Below are 14182 nucleotides of genomic sequence, written 5' to 3'. Positions count from 1 at the left end.
AAAATGATAAAAACAAACAGCACCAACTATATTTTGTATTAAAATTAGTAGTAGATAGAAAATTGAGTATGCACTGATGTTGAACTGAGCTTAAGTACACAATATATTGATCATTTCTGTCACCTCACTAGAAAGAAAAGAGGTACAGTATGTTCCATAGTTTGAGAACCACTGGCTTAAACCAATTTAAATCAAAATTAGACAGACATTGTAATACAAAATGCTGTCAAACTATTGCATTTGAAAGAAAAATTAATACATACAAGTACACATAAAAAGACACAAATTGCTATATTTTCCTTAATATCTAAAGATAAAATAAATGCAACATAAACTTTTAAATCTTATAAGAAAATGATAAATTTAGTTCAAATTGGAAAAAGGAAAAATTAGATTTATTTTGTAAACAAACAGTTAAAACTCTTGGTTGTCAACCATTGGCATTTAATTCTGGTCAATAGTGGTTTCATACCAGTACTTTGACAGCAGTGTTGTGTTATTTAAACATTGCCAGTGTTTTTCAAAAGTTAAAATGGTCAAATGCTACAAAACATTAAATTTGCTTTAAATTACTAAAAAAGACACCAATTTAATATATCTGCACCATCAACATTATTTTGCACCAGTACCATAAAAACAGAACTAAACCAAGTGCAAAACCCTCAAAATTGGCAACATTGACCCAACCGTGCACTTTCACACAGTTATTTTGTCAGACGGTATATATATATATATATATATATATATTATATATAGACATTGCCGTAAACAACTACATTTCTGACAGTTTGAACACGGGTAACAGGTAGCATGGTGTCATTTTCTCGTCGACAGGTTGATCATAATTTTGTATATTGTAGTAGTACATATATTTATTAGACAATATTGCAGTATCAATTATGATTTTGTGACGGCCAACATTTCCTTTCTGAAACCAGAGGTTTTCTCCAAACCTTACAATTCTCTTTTCCTGATGGTTAAAAACATTGCATTTACAGTAAGAAGGTAAAAAAATAAAGTGCTTAAAATATATCTTCAAGTGTATAACATCCTAATTTATTAAAAGAAATAAAAAAAATATGTTGTGAATCAGCAGTTGTGCAGAAAGTTTGGAATATTTCTGTATTGTATGACTTAGTGAACATTAAAAAAAATATAGCTATCTTTATTTACCAGAAATAATAATAATTGTTTTAAATAGAAATAATTCATTAATTTATTTCATACGTTATAATGGCATTATTAATTTTTTTATAATAGCACATTAGCAATTATTATTATTGTTTTCAACTAGTTCAGATTTACTAAACCTTTTCATTAGATTTTCCTCTCAAAACACATTCTATCGAAATAGAAATAGTTTTCATAAATGCGATATTCTAATATATTCCTGCATAAAAATAAGAAGCAAAAAACAAACACAGTGAACCACTTTGAAACATCAAAGTCTGTAGTAATTATTAAATAAATAAAACAGCGCTGCATTTCGAATAACAATTATCACGTGATTAACGTCACACAACTAATGTTAAAAAATAGTCAATTTCATTTAAAAAATAAACTTTTACATTTGTATGTTTCTCTTACCTAAATTCGAAAAAAGCGTACGAAGAAGAATTTCTAGGTTGGCGAGCATGGCACTGAATTAACAATTAAGGAAAAATGACATTTAAAAATTAAAAAGGTAAAAACCATTTTCAAACGAATGCGAATAAAAAATCAGCACCACTACACATGCATGCATCTCGATTGAACACACAACAACCCCTAGCGGTTAAATACGAAAGTGAAATACTTATTACTTTCATATAAGATAAATTTATTCTATTAAATTAAATTATTATTAATAATATTATTCAGTTTTTTAAAATATGCTTACATTTAGAATATTTAGTGTAGCCAATCATTGATTGCAAATAATGAAATTTGTTACTTTCCATTCCATCATTTTAAAACTATACATTATAATCAAGTGTTCTTCAACTATCGACGTCTGTTAATACGTTTAACGAATGATTCGTACCAAAAATCCGTTCTTTATCGCTATTTATCCATAAAAACATTATTAAATTTACCATCGATCTTGTTATCACCTGTGCAAAAGTTACTTATAAAAAACTAAAAAGACAATAGCAACTCACATCACTTTATGGCGTGAAGACGGACGTGTAGATTAAAAATATGAGCGTACAGGTTTGTCGAATTTATATTTTATATGTAAAAAGAGTTTATTTTTTAAAATATATACATATATACAAAAAAACAACTCGATCATTCATCTGATATTGTTATTGTAAGTACAGTACAAAGCGACGCTGAACAACGTTACGCGAAAGCTACGTTCCGTATGATCTAGATAACTTAATTGAATTACTTCACATGTTTCAAATTTCATTTATGCTCTGTGATTTTCTCGCTTAATTATCATATCAGACTCAATCGGGTGTGAACAACACTTTTAATAAAACTATTCCATTTAACGTAAACCGAAAAATGAGACTATAGGGAAAAAAAGAGAGAGATCGGTTTCCCTACCTGATTTAATTGCTGAAACTAGTTTATATTTAATGAATTATTATTTAAATACACTTTTAAATCATTTTAACGAACGGATCAGCAAGCATTTTATGCACTTCCTCTATCCTTTGAGATTATAACGTTCATTTACTTATACAATAAATATAACGTTTGTTTACCCATACAATCTGTTAAATAAAAAGTCTCGGCGCATTTTAAATAATTAAAAAATTGTGTGCAAGAACTTTTACGTATTCTAACTTTAATAAAACTTAAGAAAAGCTTACCAAAATATCCAGTATAAATACGTAAAACTACTGTTCCTCTACACAATTTAAAGAATTTTTGAAAATGTGTTAGAGTGGACACTCGATGTGATAAACTCTTTGTAAATATAAATCAAATAATATAATATAATAGAAAGGTTAGGAGTACGAATTAACCTTAACGTTTGTTTTAATTGTTTGCCCGGGCAACCTGCTAGTTAACTTATAAATAACAATTGAGAAAACAAAAGAAAAATAAATTCCTTTTAATTTTTAAATTATAAAATCAATTTATTTATGTATACGAGTTAGTGTATAGAAATTTGAAACTTACCAAAAGTTAATTCTCTGTAGGAAGGTTATAAAAGTCTACGTCCACTGCGTATCAAAATCTCCAATAGCATGAAAATTTTATTATAACTACGTGGGAATTAGTCACGTGATGAATTCAAATAAACGAAATAATTTTCCTTTTAAATAATTTATGTCAATATTTTTTATGGTCAAGAATACGTCCGAGTAATGTCTGGGAACGTCCTTGTTGTTATATAACATAATAAATAAATTTAAAAAAAAATAAGAAGAAGAAGAATTAATAGATATTTAGGTCATCTGGATGTGCTTTTTGCGCTACTCAATTAGTTTAAATTTTCACACTTCACACATTTTGGTAAGGTTAATGCCTCATTGATAAGACAAGTAGTGAGAAGTGCGATTTTTTTTTTTTTTTTTAATTATTTAAAAAAAATTCCCGTGAAACGAGCGATGCGAACAAAGAGGAATCTTGATTAATTACAATAAAATTAAAAACGAAACTATTAGGTTGTTTATTACACATTAATTTAGATTTTTTTTTTTACTTTTTTTAATTGATATTTTAAAGATAGCATATTTTACTCATTAGAGGGCAGCACATGCAAATTTAAAATTTTGAATTATTTTTATTGTTACTTTTATTATTTTAATGATTTCTCGGGATTAAATTGCTTACATTCTGTTTAAATAAGTTTAAAATTTTAAATTGATTATTAATATTTTTATATTTTTATTCCTATGTAATGAATTCTTATGTTTAAAATTGATTTCTGGAATAAAATGCTTTAAAAAAATTATAAAATATTTGTAAGATATTGATATTGAAATATTTATATTGCTTGCATGCTGCGAATTCAATTAGGAAAAAAAAATAAAGTTTCTGTACGAAATCGAATTACAAATTCATTTGCACTTTATTTAATAGTATTGAATTATTAATAATCAAATAAACATGCCTTTTAATAATATATAATTTATTTTCAATAAAACATGAATTTTGTATTAATTAAAATTAATTTGTACATGTATTGCCATCTATTATCAATTTTAAACATTATCGAGTCTTCCGTATTGGTGGCGCCATCTCTTACTTATTCAATACATTAACAGTCCGAAGTAAAATTTCATAGCGCGAGCTTCTTATTGGCAAGTGGCGTCATCTGGAATCGGTTATAGAAATTACGAAATTCAATATATTAATTTTTAATTCTCACACAAAAAATAATGAGAATAATTCAGAAAAATTTATTAAATTGAGTGAAAGCCATTTTATGTTTTATTATTTTCTATTCATTAAATCTACGTAATTACTACAAAAAAGAAGAATATTTATTAACGATTTATCAAAAAATAAATTTTTTTCCTGTTAATTTTTGAAGGGGGAAAATAATCGAAATATGAATTATTCTTTATATATAAGATGACGCTTGTTAGCCTTAATAGACTAGTAAATTGGGCGGAGATATAGAAAAATTTCTCGATCTCCGCCCGGTTTACTGCTTCAATAGAAATCTCTTGTCAATCTTTCGATAAATGGCAAATATTCTTCTTTTTTTCCTGGTATTTTTCTCCTCCATTCGAAATAGACGGTTCGAAAAATATCATAAAGTACCATCACGATATTTAGAGAAATTTTTCCAATGTGGGGGAAAAAACTAATATATATATAAACTTTATAATGTATTTTTAGTAATATTTCCGAATCAGTAATATAAAAATTTCAAAAGAAATAGGAAAAAAATTCTTCGGTTTCTATAGCAACGCCCTAAAAATGGGTTATTGCGCGAGATCGCGTAGGGACCAACCAATCTAGCCCCGATGTCGGCAGGGGGCGACTGGAGGTGGCGCCCTACACCCCTCCGAGCGCAAACCTGGCTATTTGTCATTTTCGTGACAGGTCACGTCCCAAGTCTTCACCCTCCTGACCTCGCTGACGTCGTCGCGCTCCCACGCACAACGTACCCGCCAACACACGAACCAAGCTTACGAACGCCCGTTTCCGAAATCCACCACGAAATTATATTGATCAATTTACTAAATAATATTTAAAAAGGCAAGAAAATGCCATTAGTATACTTACCGTAAACAGAAGTATTAAATTTCTGTCTTTAGAAGCTGTTTTGTACGCGAGTATGAAGTTTAAATGACGAAAATTATAACACGTGTTATTTGTGTGTGTGTATATATATATAGCACACACGTGTGTGTGTTATATAGACAACGAGTATTGGAATCATTATTGACGTCAAAATATTCGCCACCCACGTAAATATTCGGTTAATGTGCCGATTTGTTTGTAAAAACTAGCAGCGATCGGCATCCGTTTCCGAAATTAGTGCTTAATTGTTTAATTAATGTGTAAATTGAAAAGACGGTCGTTAAAAAACTATGCCAAATTTTTGTGCGATAAGGGAAACCCGATAAGAGTAAAAAAAAATGTGTGGTCGGAAGAAACCACACAATACCCCGATTGATAATCCGCGAGATTAATAATGACCCAAAGCAAGTAACGTACGTTAATCCCGTCGGGGGTATTATATATTCCGGTATGAAATTAGTCGCAGATGGCTTCCTATCGTGCGCGAGAATCGTTTCGGATTTATTTCGAATGGAATCTCTCGCTCACAAAAGTTTCAGATACGCCCCAACGCCGTATCGAAACGTTGCACCCCATCGGGTACGAAAGACGAAACGATCGGCGTAGCTGGGCCGAGGGTAACCAACGTCGCAAACCTACAAATCCGATTAGGGCGTTAATGGCTCACGCTGCTGTAGGGAGGCCCGAGGCAACGTCGCACGTGCGACCAGCCACCCCTTGAGGTAAGGGGCTGTTCTACCCCCTCGCGATCTGCGGTCCGCGCGGCGCCCCCTCTTGATTAAAAATGTCCGAAAGCGGGTAGCGGGAGAGCTGCGGCGGGGGGAGGTAAGCTTCCTATGCGGAGGGAGGGAGAACGGAAGGAGCCCCGGAAGCGGATCCCGCGCCACGGCCGGAAATCAGCCGACAGCCGTGGAGGAGATCTCAGCGTTGGGTTCCCGAGAGAGCTAGAAGGGGACAACACGTTATCTCCACCGAAATAGATTGGAAAGACGGTTGCCTTAGCAACGGAAGAAGAAAAGAAGCGAACGCTCCAACCGGCTGGGGGTGGAGAAGGGAAGAAATGCTCGGCGCCGAAGAACGAAAGATGCGGGCTAAGTGAGATTAAACTGTTCGGCCGACCTCTCTCTCTCTCTCTCTCTCTTTCTCTCGCTCTTTCTCTTCCCCCTAGGGGGTAAGTCGTCGGGGTAAAGCGACCCCATCCGGCCCCTATCGTGTTTGAGAAGCATCGCTCCTCAAACTTTTTCCCTCCGCGATCTTAACAAAGCTAAAATCGCCTTCCCGACCGAACCTTCCTTTAATTGTTCGCTGCTTTAATCCTTTCTCGGTCCCAATGCGGGATCGCTATTCGCCATCTTCCGTACTTAAACAAATTTGCCGTTTAGATTTCGCTTGCCACGCGTAAAAAAAAAGAAAAAATATATTAATTTCTCTCCGTACGCGTAATAATTTATTATTAAAACCGTTCTTAAATAACCTATTACGATTTTTACGGCGATATTTTTTCTTTGTAATATTAATACGTGACGGGACGTATTTTATTTATTTATTTTTTAAGCGAAGTTTTTGATGGTAAAAATGGAACGTGCGAGTTTTTTCTGTTGAAAAGTAGAGAGATTTAACGCTAGGAAAAGTCCGTTTCGTGTTTATAGTCGCTCCGAGATGATAAGTCGTTCGCGCCTTATCGCTAATTTACCTTTCCGGTGAAACCTTTACCGCCTCCCGGACATTTTCCCCAATCTGGTCGATTTTAACTGACGTTACGCCGTGCTCCTTCCCACTCACACTCCCTCTCAACCTACGGATCGGGAACAAATCCTCCCACTTATTAGTAAACGTGAATAATAATAATATAGCGACTTTATGGTGAGGAAAAGGAAAGAGGAAAGAAAAGAAGAAGCGGGAAGTAACACGGAACACGAAAATATCCTTGGCTTCTTTTAAGCCATTCGAAAAATGCAGACGGAGACGGAGAAAGTTGTGCAGACGGACGAATGCTTCACGGATTGCTAACCAAGAAAATCGAAAAAAGCACTCCCCGGGGTGCCGCTAGGCTTTTCTTTTGGACCCTTTTCCGAAATGGGTTCGTCCCATTACGTTTTGGACTTTACACAACCCGCAAGAGGCCCTATATCCTAATATACGGTTGGGGAATTAGTTGCGTGCGACTGAAATCGTATGCGATTTTTTATTTATTTATTTTTTATTTTTATTTTTTTTGTTTCTTTCCTCCTTCCTCTTTCGCTACCGCGAGAACTTAAGGATTGGTATGTAAAAAGTGCCGCTTTTTTCCGGGATCTTCGACGTTCTCCGCGATCGAAACAGAGCGACGATATTTTTAAAACGGATAGCGCATTCGATCTATCGCGATACCGTTTTGGATTAAACAAACCGAGCGGAAATATTCCGGGTTTCTTCGCGAATTTTAATTAAAAATGGCCGTCCCCATGCACCGCTTGGACGTAATTTTAATACTAAAATACCAAAATCATCCGGTTTTGTAAGCATTAAAAGGAATATATGTTCCCTCTAAATTCCTTAATTTAACATTATTTTCTGATTGTTCATCAAAATGATCTCATTTCATTTATAAATAATAGAAAAATTTATTAGAATAACCGTCAATAATTTAGCGATATTTTCTTAAATTTGTGTCTAATGTAGATTTATGTAGGAAATTTTATTGCTGATTTCTCCAAAATCATTTGATTTCGTCTTTAAATAAATAAATGTTCCTTTGAGGAAAATTCCTAATGTAGATGTATTTATTTAAGTTTTTCGTAGATTTATACGAAAGAAAATAATTTTCTGTATTAGAAAATGTACTTAAAATTAATGACAAATGAATTATTATTTTTACTTTCGGTACCAGTTTTTTCGCAGTGCAGTGCAGAAAATGACGCTCGACAGGCCCGGAAATATATTCCGTTCGTATATAAATTTATTTTATTGTTTAAAAATTATAAAATAAATTAAAAATCGTCGGAAAAAAACGATCATCTATTATAAATTCTCCGCTTTAGTCCAGGGCCTTGCTGGCCTAAGGCCTAAGATATAACCCGCTTTTTAGTATAGAAAATAGCGGAATTGTCTTCCCGAAATATAATTTATATAGAAAATTTTCGAAAAATTTCCTTTATTTTCTAATTAACAAATATTTATTATTAATAACAAGGAAATTTCTTATATAAAATTTTCTCATTTCTCTTTTAAGGCCATCATTTACTAAAAAAATAATTGAAAATTAATAATCAAATATCGAGATTTTAAATAAATTATTTTCAGTTCATAAATATTAATAAATATATAATTATTTTGTTTTATTTGGAAGCAAAAATTATTGTCATTTATTCTAAAACAAAGCAAACTTAAATTTTAAAAAAATCATTTTTCTTCTATGACTTTTCATTTAATATAACTTATCAAAGAAAAATAATCGAATATTAATGATTTTTACAAAAATTTTCTGTTTTATATTCCGATTTTTGTTAAATATAAACGGAAAAAAATTAAATTTGAAAATTCCAATGGGACATTTAGAAATATTTTCATAAATTTAGGGAAATTTCTGAAGAATTTCTAATTGTTTTAATAAAATTAACGAATAATAGCGATTATTTGGCGATTTTTTCTAGTCCGAATAATTTCGGGAATATTTCTATAATATTAAGAATATATTCATACTTTTTACAGAATTTAAAATCGTTCTATAATAGGGATATTTTCATAATTTTCTCTAGAATATTTTTATGTGGGGGTGTAGAAAAAATCCGAAATTTTCCAGAACAAAGAAAGGATTCTTAAATTACCTGAAATATAATAATTTACAAATAATTCTTGATTAAAAAAAAAAAGGAGATAATTTAAAGAAAATTCATTGTGAATAACCGGATATTTTGGGAATAAAACAGAAAACTTATCGGGTTACGTCGAATATAACGAATTTACACTCCCGTAACGATTTTCCGAAAGCGATCGGTACGCGACGAGATAAAATTTACAAACTGGAGAACGGTTCTAGGAGATAATTTCGATACTTGATAATTTTTAACCGACAGCGAAACCTTACTCTTTTAAATATATATATATATATATATATATAATATATAATAAGAAAAAAATTGTTTTTATATTTTAAAAATCAGCACTTTTTTTTATTATTTGACCTTTCGTACGTGAGAACGGGAAGAGGTCAAAGCAGTACGGTACCGTTCTTGGCTTGCGGCTTTATGATATCCCGTTTCCTTGGTAACGACATCGGAATGGAGAAGAAAAGTGCACGTGCAATTTACCATTCGCACGTGTCGTGTGGCCGATGACGTCATGGGGATATAAAAGTACGGAATAATTAATAGGTTCCGCATTTATACCGAGAAGATCATTAAATTGATTGTGTGTCTGTAGAATGAAGAGTGATTGGGTTCAATTCCCTACGTTTTCCAAGAGGCCAAATCCCGATATTCAAATATCTGAAAGTGAATCTAAGAATTTTATTGGATTGGGCGGAGCTCTTTCTTCTTCTTCCTCTTCTCTAAGTTTTTTTTTAATCTTATTTTTTAAATATTTTTTAAGCTTGATTAAATCATCTAGGCGTGTATAAAATGCATGTAAGATAATTCAACTAATTTGACTCTTATTTAAAGAAGAATCGAATATATAGGCCTATATATATATTATGGTGACGTGTTAGAAATTTCATTAGAGAAATGATCCCAGTTCGGCGGGATAAATTAGGAATTTTATAGAGAAAATAGGGAATGTTTCTACAAAATAAAAATATTGTAAAGACTGAAAAAACAGGTTTTTCTTAATATAGAAAGGATTTATTTGCAGAAACTGTGTTGTGTAAACTGATATAATAAAAGGAAAACGAAGAGTTTTTATAATAAAAAATAAATAAAATAAATATATGAAATTTTTTTTTATTATATGGAAAATTTTTATAGTTGAAGGATTAAATTACTTAACTAAATATTTTTATTCTTAGATAAATTAATGCAATATGTATGGACTGAATGTTTTAATTTGTTAATTTGTGTTTTAATAAAAATATATATATGTAATAATAACGATAATAATAATGAAAAGAGTGCACTGTACTAAATCCTTTTTCTAAAAACAAAATAAAAGAATAAAAAATTTAAAGGACTAAAGCCATAAAAAAAGAGGGAATGCGTAGCAGTTTTACAGGCCGACATTTCCGGTTTAATTAAGGCTTTATAGGGTTTAAAACACAAACAGTACCGCATGTGGGAGTGGCATAAAAGAACGTCTGGCAGAGAAGCCGCAAGAGCCCTTGTGCCCGGAGCGTACTTTTCTTTTCACACTCCCTCTTATCTTGTCCCAATCAAGCACGCGCTGTAAAAACTGTGCGAAAAATTTTACAGCCCAGCCAATCCCCAATTTAGTCGGACTGTAAATCAGACAGGGAGGCGCCTAAGAGCTGACCGTGGCTTAAGTGGGGCCCGAATTTTCCGTCGGAACTGGAAGAGGAAGTGGGGGTACGCAGGGGGGAATGGCAATCTCTGGGGAGAGCCGGCGGCAACGTTTCTCGTCTGCCTGCTTTTGATGGATCTCGAAGCGGAAAATGAGGCCTGTCGATAGTTTAGCCGGGCTACTGGTCGATATATCTCGTCCAACGATGGTGCCGTATATCCGAGAAACGTCGTCGGCATATTGATACGACTGTACGCCGAGTTTCCGCTAGAATATACGCCGCTGCAGATAGGAAAAAACGGCTTGTTTTGCCCGATCTCTCTCCTTTCGGGCTTAATGTCGAGTTTACTTTGGTTTCCTCCGACTCCGCCCGAATTACAGGGATATACTACGCTGGCTTGCGATAATATAAGTGATACGGAACCCAGAAAAACGGATTCTTTTCTTTCTTTATCTCCCCTCGGCGCTGTCTGCCCGTCGGCTCCGCCCAAATTATAGGATGGAATCGGTGGAGATCCCGTTGAGCTACTAATTAATAAGCGGGCAGTAAGAGCTAGTGATTAAGACTGTTTTCGGATGGGAACCGCGAATGCTCCACCCGAATTAGATAGACGCTTTTGCTTAATTAACCTTTCTCCGTGCGGTATATTAGCCAGATTTTTTATTATTAACGACGGAAGACGGTTGTTAAAACGTGATTGGGGTTCCGCCCAATTTATATTCAATCGAATTATATAGCAGATTGAATATCTACTAACGAGTGTTAATACGATTTTTTTTTCTTTTAACCTTAAAAGACGTCTAGATTAATTCGATACACGCTCCGCCCAATTCCGGAGTCACGTTAATTTTTATTTAGGGTCGATCGTAAATCCGATTTATCATTTTAAATATAACTGATCATAATTCACGCGGCCAAAACCAAATTCTTATTTAAAATATTTGTCTGGGTCTACCGCAATTCCACGAAATTCCGATTTCTCTTAACTTTCTCGTTGCTTAATATTATCCAAATTTAGATATATTTTTATTTTATATTTGTCTACTGATCCACTGTGTTAATTTCAATTGTTTTTATTTTTTATAGACAATTCAAATTTCTAATTTCTCGTATTTTTTACCTACCACCTGCCTTTTTAAATTCATAATTAGCGTACGTTAAATTGTCATATTTTGTATTTAAATTATTTTTAATGTTTGCATAATTTTGAACGCTTTTCTTGCAATTTTATGAGTCAAAATAATCATTTTTAAAAAATTTGACACTATAATAGTTCTATTATCATCGATATTTTAATATATTGTAATGTTTATTGTATTGAATACTTCTTATTTTTCATTCCAAAATATTCTATTACATTGATCATATTTTGATTTTTATATTCTGTAGGCAAATAATAATATATTTTTGCTAATTTTTAAAATTTTTATATTTGTATTTTGCGATTTATTTTAATTTCGTTTAACATAATTTCAAAGTAAAAATGATTTTAATTCTGTATAAGCTTAGCAATAAGATTTCTGCTTATTTTTATGGTAGAATTTGCGCGTAGACCTGATTTCTTGTAATTTCTACTACACCTCCTGCTACATTATCCATTAATTTTTACTTACCATAACTCAAAATTTTTTTCGTTGTCGTTAACATATCCTGGTAGCAACTTCTGCAAAGTGAACATCGACTCTCTCCGCCCTCCGGTAGCGAATCGAAACGATTAAAAGCGGATTCGACCGGCGAGAAACCGTTCCGAAACGGCTTCGCGGAACACTCGATCGCATTTCTAACGTTGCCGCTCCCCTGCACATCATCCAACGGAGCTATGACTAACTCCTCTAACACCTCGGGATAGCGTCGCTCCCTTCCGAACCCCCTGGCTGACGAAAACTTGAATTTAATCACATGAAAGCAGAAAGCTCCGCCCAATGTATTCCGCTCGTAAACCATCCCGGGCAATTTTATTGGGGGCGATCGTTTAAGAATCTACAAAACCGAGATTTGTACTTGACTTATCACCTCTCTGCCATGTAGGCTACGTAAAGGGGTGGAAGAAAAGGTCACCTATCGAAATATGCGGCTTGGGCATTGTTTCAAACGAGATAAGAGAAAAAGGAGAACGGACTCTTTCAAGCAGCTTGGAACAAAACGACGTTAAGCCGACGGCCAGGGAGGGTATGGTAGTTCTCTTCTCGCTCCTTTCTCCACCGCTTCGCTAATAGGATGTATTCCACCCCCCTTCGATTCCCCTTGTTCTGTGTCGGTAGAGAGGTGGCGCACTCCGTATTGTCAGTTACCATAGTAACAAGACCGTGAAGGTACGCAAATGAGATGAAGGCGGGCAACTGCACGCTAGAGTGGAAAGCACCATTATGCTAGCTTGGGTCTCCGTGCTTCGATTCGTAGTTAGGAATTATGCGGTCCCGGTTGTGTGCAGAGGGACGGCAACTTATTCCCACCCCTCTTCACGGAGAATGAAAATCCGGTTGAAAAGTTTTTCTGATCGGGCAACAGTAACCTGTTTGCCACCCTCAAGATGGCCGGTCAGTCGAGATGGACCGCGTTATGAGTAGCAATAGGGTTGGAATAAGTGGGAGCTCGATCTTCGTTTAAGTAAGTTATGGCCGGTTTGGGACTCGCTGGGGTGTTCTTCCGAATACATAAACAGCCTGGACTATTTTTACGGCTCTTAATCATAAAAATCGAGTATTTAATACCAGTCTCTTTAAGTAAAAACTCGAATTTGAATCGATCTGCCGGGGTGCGTTTTTTTAAACTAGAAACTATTAAATCGGTCCAAAATAAATTTGCACGCGTGCTAATGACGTAAAGATCTCGCTGCGTGTCAATTTTAGCGAACGGAGGACTAATAGTTTAGCGACTAGTGAATCGTTATTATAGAGTGGGAACGGCTAGGCTAATTTCGATAAAGGTCGATATTTAGATTGCACTGGCAAAATTTGTTCTGTGCAACAATTTCGTCTGAAATATCCGTAACAAAAAAGCGTCAGAAATCAACTTTATTAAAAATTAATTTATCGCAGGTTTAACTTTTCCCACAACAGATGCGATCTGTATTAACGCGTACCGTTGAAGATAAGTAAATATCAGAAAATTATAAAAATAAAATATATTTTAAAATTATTATTATTATTATCATCATGATTATTATTCCCATTTCGGAAATATAACTAATATTTGCAGTATTTTTCTCAAGGAAACTGCGCGCTGTCATCGATCAAACGATTATTCGTCTCATCCATAATTATCGGCTTTAATTAGCCGTGGAAAATGGCTGATCTAATATCAAGTCCCTTGATAGTTGTACTTGAAAGTTAAGCTTGTTCCATATCAGATTTGAATACGTTCAAGATCTTACCGAAGACGAAAGTTTAGCGTGATAGATTTGAAATTTTTTCTATGCTGATTTGCGAGTTTTAAATCGTATTTGCGACCTAATTTCTATAGTTGAAGCTAACTAACCATCTTTTCTAGCGGATAAGTCATTCGAAAAATTTCATTTCTTGATTGAGAATTAAGAATAATTTAGCAACGAGA

General features: G+C 33.6%; 1 protein-coding gene and 1 long non-coding RNA gene across 3 annotated transcripts in view; both read right to left on the bottom strand.

Moving 5' to 3' along the window:
• The window catches only part of LOC136976473 (uncharacterized), a 28858-nt gene extending 25604 nt beyond the window's left edge, over positions 1 to 3254 (bottom strand). The window contains exon 1 of one of the 2 annotated variants that reach the window (XM_067271765.1): positions 3118 to 3254. The gene's annotated coding sequence lies outside the window, so the exon portion shown is untranslated. Of the gene's footprint in view, positions 1 to 1587; positions 1760 to 3117 lie in introns of those variants that run through there. The other variant, XM_067271764.1, reaches the window with a different exon arrangement.
• A 797-nt stretch (positions 3255 to 4051) lies between these two features.
• Positions 4052 to 13252, bottom strand: LOC136976476 (uncharacterized). Its single transcript, XR_010880934.1, has 2 exons — positions 12244 to 13252; positions 4052 to 4258 (listed from the first exon to the last, which is right to left on the bottom strand). It is a non-coding gene; the product is annotated as an uncharacterized lncRNA (long non-coding RNA).
• Positions 13253 to 14182: the final 930 nt, after the last annotated feature.

This window comes from Centruroides vittatus, unplaced genomic scaffold (assembly GCF_030686945.1).
Source record: "Centruroides vittatus isolate TY-2023 unplaced genomic scaffold, ASM3068694v2 contig_400, whole genome shotgun sequence".
NCBI classification, from domain to species: Eukaryota; Metazoa; Arthropoda; class Arachnida; order Scorpiones; family Buthidae; genus Centruroides; species Centruroides vittatus.
The sequence above is the reverse complement of the archived record's forward strand: the minus strand, read 5'-3'. Positions and strand labels throughout refer to the sequence as shown.